Below are 6,000 nucleotides of genomic sequence, written 5' to 3'. Positions count from 1 at the left end.
TTTTGTATTTCATGGCTCAAATATTGCTATGTTCGCATTTCTAAAAAGGGTTCAATTTTAATGTATATCTGAATGCAAGGTCAATGCAAAACTATCATGATATATTTTTCGCAGATTTCACTGGATTTTTACCTTTACCAAACAAATATAGATATAAAGGAATCATGTGTTGTTTTATCATCGCCGACAAAAACCTTTACCATTTAGGCTATTTGTTTTTGTTTTTGCCGTGGTTAATGTTCAACTATCTTCAGACAAACATCGTTGTTGATATCAGCTTACGGTCGTCCGCTGCCCACTCAACCACCGCTATAGATCCTGCTGATTAACACTACAATGTAACCAACAAGAAATACAAATAGTGTCGCACACAACACAGCATTATATCAACACGCGGCGATTATTCCTTGTCACGGTAATGGTGTTGAATGTCGACCGTTCTGTGACATGGGTGCAGTTGCATTTCGTACTATCTAGGGTGAGAAACGAATTAGATAGATTCGATTGATCTAATGCCCCCAACGCAATTATCTGAAACTGTGCTGTCATATAATATGTCATGTGACATATTATTATCTGTCCTCCACTCACAACAATATAGTCCATTCCCAGTTTACAATTAGGATTTTTTAAAAAACTGCCAGGATATCAATTTCTACATGTGTTTTTTTTATCTAGATTTGACATATATTTGACATATATAATCCAATAGATTAATTGATATAAATATATATATATTACTCACTTTTACGACATACTCTTCACTGCTATCACACAAAGCAACACATTTGAAATATCTATTCAGTCGACATATTGCCGCCTTATTGAAATATTTTTATCTGCGATACACCTAATCCAACAGTGAACATAGACAGTGCAATGAATGTAATCTGTAAGGCGTACCTTGTCTTTTGAACCTTTGGTCAAAGTGACATATGCAAAACGATATTAACATAGATTACCACACTACAATACATCACTCTACTGCTGGCGGGCTTTCCCTACATTATACATTATGTAATTACTAGTAGTACCAATGCTGGAAAACATTGGATACGCATTCACATTTATGCAAATTTCAGTTCGTTTCTTTGCTCAGGCAGATTATCAACGGTCAAGGTATTTACGTATAAAAAAACATATTTCAAAAATCGCCAGTGGAGATATTTGACATCCACTCGGACTAGCGCCCTCGAGTCGATCTTTATGTGAACGACTACTCGCCACCCGTGCATTATCAACACATAATGCCCCGATGTTAACGGTTAACCAAGACGAAAAGTTTTCCTATCCGGCGTGACTGAACGTTATTGACTGGGCATGCGTGAAACGGAGAGATGGGCATGTTTGAGGTTGCATGGCATTGGACGCTGTTCGGGAAGCTTTGGTCATTGACAGAAGAGAAAGTGTTGGTAAAGGTACAGTCAGGGAGAGTTTCTGTGCATTTTGGGCTTTTGATTGCGAAGAACTGACTGCGATGGCCACAAATTTCCAGTCGAGATGATCGCTTCAAATAATTTTAAATACACGCCGTTTCGTCTGTGGAGAACTATCAATGTGTGACGTCATTTGACCTGATTTACAGTGTAAATAATATGGCAGCGCCCATGCAACGAGCCTGTAGGTCTCATTCCACTAATCAACCAATGGCTGCTCGTAGCCAATTTAAATGCCTTACAATAACTAATGAAATTTTTTAAATATTTTTTTTCTCAGGTGCTCCTTGTTTGAGGGCGTGATCACCTGGGTAAAAGGTGAGACAAACATGTGGTCTTTTGTTTACTACTTAACGACTGTGTACCTGTGAGTTTATTCTGTCTGTATTTGGATGTTCTAATCTTGGTGTTTTTCCAGTGATTTCTCTAGGTGCACTTCCAATACAATAGGTGTGTCTTGTTTACCTGAAATTTGTAAGAGTTTGAACTGGCCAACATGTTAGTTTTTTTTCATATGGTTGATTACTGGCATGTTGATTTCCCATTTTTGAGCCATGTTTTTCAACTTTCTTCATCATTTCCATATAGCAATCTCGTCATATGTTAACATTGTCTTCTATAGAAATTCAATTTGTGGTATGAGCCCTGTAATCCTGATAATACTAACCGAGCGTGGGTATTGTGTACTGATACACAACGCAATCTATATATTGAATCACTGTGTGTAAACAAGAATAGGGGTCTGAATGAATAAACTTCAAAAATATAGTACGATTTCAACTCTTACCAATAAAAAAAAACATTACCAAACTAACTTCGTCTTCGATTGCGTTGACTACAAAATGACGACAAAGAGTTTAAAACTTGTTGTGCCGTCTTACGACAATATGTTGAAATACTTACACAACACGTATTACAAATTAGCAAATTACGGTTGGGTAGGTAAAGACACTGGATGTTGAAAATATATTATTTATTTCTATGTCGTACCCTACTCCTGCTCCTGAATCTAATGCCAAGACACGTAATTCAAAATTATCAAACAGGAAATTTAGGCCAGTTTTACACAAGCACAACAAAAGGTGCATCCATGATGACGGTAATTATGTATTTATTTATTATTTCACTCAGATCTGATCACCGGGTAATTTTTTCATGTTTAGTCAATATTAGTGTATATTTCTTTTTCAAATTATTAAGGTCACTGTGAAGTTTATTCGTCAAAAACGTAGTTGGTATCACGAAGACTGTATTCACAAGAGATTACTACTGACTCCTATTCGACACAACTTCGTAAACATTTCGTGTCACTCGTCGTGCTTTGATTGACCGGTAGTAGAACATTTGCACTGTAGCTGTAATAGAACATGGACAATCAGTTCCCGCATCGCCTGTCGTAAACAAACAAATCGTGGACAATTATTAACAGTTTTGGTGATGTTTTGCACAACAATATATGTCAGTGTATTGTTGGTTTTGATGTCATGTTCAGCTGTATTATATGAAAGCAGAATTTAATGAGAAATATATATCAATTATAGATATAATCACCAGTTGAGAACATATGAAAGGGAAGAGTACCCCCAGTATACTAGTATTTGTTAAAGCGAGGTTAGAGGTCCTCTTGATTTGTGTCCTGACTGTGTTTTCATAGTGACATGCTGCATATTTGGACTTTAATCGCATTGTTTGGCGTACGACATGTAGTACGGTTATTTTTGTACCCTCCTCGGCTTTAGTTGCATATACAAAGAAACAAACACCGTGTATGTGACGGTCACCTGGGTAACTCAAGGTCAAGTATGTGACTCTTTGTGAGTGCGCCTTTTAGTGTTGTAAATCCATTAAATTGCATTACACCATCACGTGGTAAAGCATAACGTGTATTTAGACTGATCTGACACTCAATATTAAACCTGTTGATTACACGCTGCTTGTCTTCATTGTGTCACCATTTATAGTTCCCATTAGATGGTGCTGGGAAGTGAGTAACTTGCACAATAATTTTAATACTGGCCACTAGAAAGGGCACCGCATGTGACTTACATTTATCTTTCTGTGGACATCTCTTCACTGTTGCTATAGAAACACCAACAAAATAATAAACATCAAGCATTGATGTACCTACACCATTTGAAATAACATTTTTTTATTTTTCTTTATGTAATTTCATCTGAAACACAAAGAAAAACTATATCACAAGGATTAGACAAAACAGTATTTTAAAAACAAACATTTTATTCCATCCACCCGTGTGATGTTGTTATTACCAACCTGTTTTAGAGGATGAAATGATTTTTAATGATAAGTAACCAGAAACGTATACATGTTACCTCTATGATTGGAAAACAATGCAAATTCAGATTGCTGAGTAAACAGGAGTAGAGCTCGCACAGACATTGTTCGCCCGCGCAAAGAGTCTACAGCAGTTTCAGCTTGTACCTAACTTTACCATATACAGCCTCATGAACGTTTGCAGTTTGTAGCTCGAATGTCATCTGTAGAGCTGCTCATATAAATGATTGCATTGCATTTTAACCTTCTTAAAAACTACGCACTTGAATCTCCACACTACCTAAGTTGTTCCTGATTGAACCTCTACACTACTTGCCTTTTTATTAGAACATCTACACTATAGCTCCTACAATATAAAGAAATGTACTCTAACATGAATATGTCACGAAGTGAAGAAAATACAATACCTAAAATAAACATGATAAACATGGGTTTCAACAGCTTTGAAAATAATATTGGCAAATACTGAAGAATTACAGTCAATCGTGTTTTGAACGTATAACCTATGAGTAACCTGTTTAGACTACCCAGTTTTTGTGAACATCCATAACCAATAATTTGTGTAGATTTGCCTCTGTTAAAAAAACAAAATAATAGTTTAGCATTTTTTTTGTAAAACAAATTCCAATTTCAAGTCATCTAATATTGATCAAATGAGTCCCTGTTTCAAGCGAAGCATTTTTTGGTTTAAAATGCATCAAATGATTACAAAGGCAGTGATGAAGACGCGGTTGATTTTGTTGATAAATGTATAAGTTGTGAAGCATGGAGAATTATATGAAATAGTAAACAGTGTTCAAAAGCACAGTTAGAGACGTTGAAAGTCTTGCAAGTAAAAGGGTACATTCAGTGTTTGTTCAATTTTTCCATGGCCTTCTTCAAAGAAAACTTTCATATCCTGTTCTGATGGGGGGGGGGGGCAAATTGCGAATAAAAATAATGATGAAAGTATGCAATCAGATGTGAGAATAAAATTTACAATGACATTACTGTGCCATTAGCAGTATCAAATATGTTATAGCACATTTTCAATATATTCAATACTGCCATACAAGCCACATGGAGATGTATGCCTTCAATGCAAACTTTGGCGTGTATACATTGTGGTTATTGACGAGATGTTTATGGTAGACAGCAAAGCACTTTATTATGTGAATTGAGGCAAATCAAGCAAACATCTGATCATTCTCCGTTTAGCAAAGTGTACGTTATTGCTACTGGAGCTGGAGACTATTATTAACTACTATCAGTGACAGCGAAACTACTGTTTACCAATACATTTAATTAAATGATGGCATTATTATGCTTAGTTGATTGGGTTTTGAAACTTCGGTAAATAGTTTATTTAAAGCTATTTTGTGTGTGATTCATTTTATGGGCATGACATTTAAATAAACAAAGTTACAGCAACAAAATTTTGTTTTCTATTGAATAGAATAGAATAGAAGAGAAGAGAAGAGAAGAGAAGAGAAGAGAGTGATTATAAATATCAATACTCGCATCTCAATGTGTTTCAAGAGTTTAACTTAAAAAGTGATGCCATAAAATACACTCAATATACTGTAGTATATGCTGAAGTGTATTCTATTATATTCATAACGCCTAAACCACCTGCATAACATGCACACGCTTACAGCAGCATAAACAAATGCCATCAATAAAATAGCTTTATTACTTAATGCTCCCTGTCATTGTTCTATTTATAAATAACAACACACCGTAGATACAATTTCTCTTAGACATTCTAGTATTGATCTTTACAGCATACAGCTAAAGCGCATATTTTTCTGCCATCTTGACCATTAACAGCCACACAATTATCATTATCTAATAATATAGCAAGTTCCTATCAAGAATCTTGTTCCTATATTTCAGATCCACTTTCCAAACAGCATTTCTAGCAGTCTATGACTATGATATTAAAATATAACTGAACAAATGACAATCATACCTGTCTCCATCTTTTCGTTATAACCATGGCAATAACTAGGCATAAAAGGCTTCGTCCCTGTTAGACCCGCCGTTAGCGACATAACAAAGCAACCTAATTTAAATTAAACAAAGAAGATCAATAAGGTGACACTAAGTTGATTCTAATGAATCTTTGCAGTAACCATTATATTTCACTCATATAATACCGCGCTATATTGGTAAATAATAAGAATATAACTCAAATGAAAGGATAGGGATATTATAACCCACGTTAAGATGATCTACACACTTAAAACTTTCATAGTAAAACTTTGATTTTGTTCTCACATAAATTTTG

The 6,000-nt window shown here is 35.1% G+C and overlaps 1 long non-coding RNA gene across 1 annotated transcript; it reads left to right on the top strand.

Annotated features, from left to right (window-relative positions):
• Positions 1-1,315: 1,315 nt before the first annotated feature.
• LOC146734269 (uncharacterized) lies at positions 1,316-5,194 on the top strand. The gene is made up of 3 exons (XR_014931714.1): positions 1,316-1,418; positions 1,717-1,754; positions 5,167-5,194. It is a non-coding gene; the product is annotated as an uncharacterized LOC146734269 (long non-coding RNA).
• Positions 5,195-6,000: the final 806 nt, after the last annotated feature.

Source organism: Saccoglossus kowalevskii, chromosome 15 (genome assembly GCF_978046115.1).
Source record: "Saccoglossus kowalevskii chromosome 15, keSacKowa6.1, whole genome shotgun sequence".
In the NCBI taxonomy this organism is placed as follows: Eukaryota; Metazoa; Hemichordata; class Enteropneusta; family Harrimaniidae; genus Saccoglossus; species Saccoglossus kowalevskii.
Note: the sequence above shows the minus strand (reverse complement) of the source record. Positions and strands in the feature narration are given on the sequence as shown.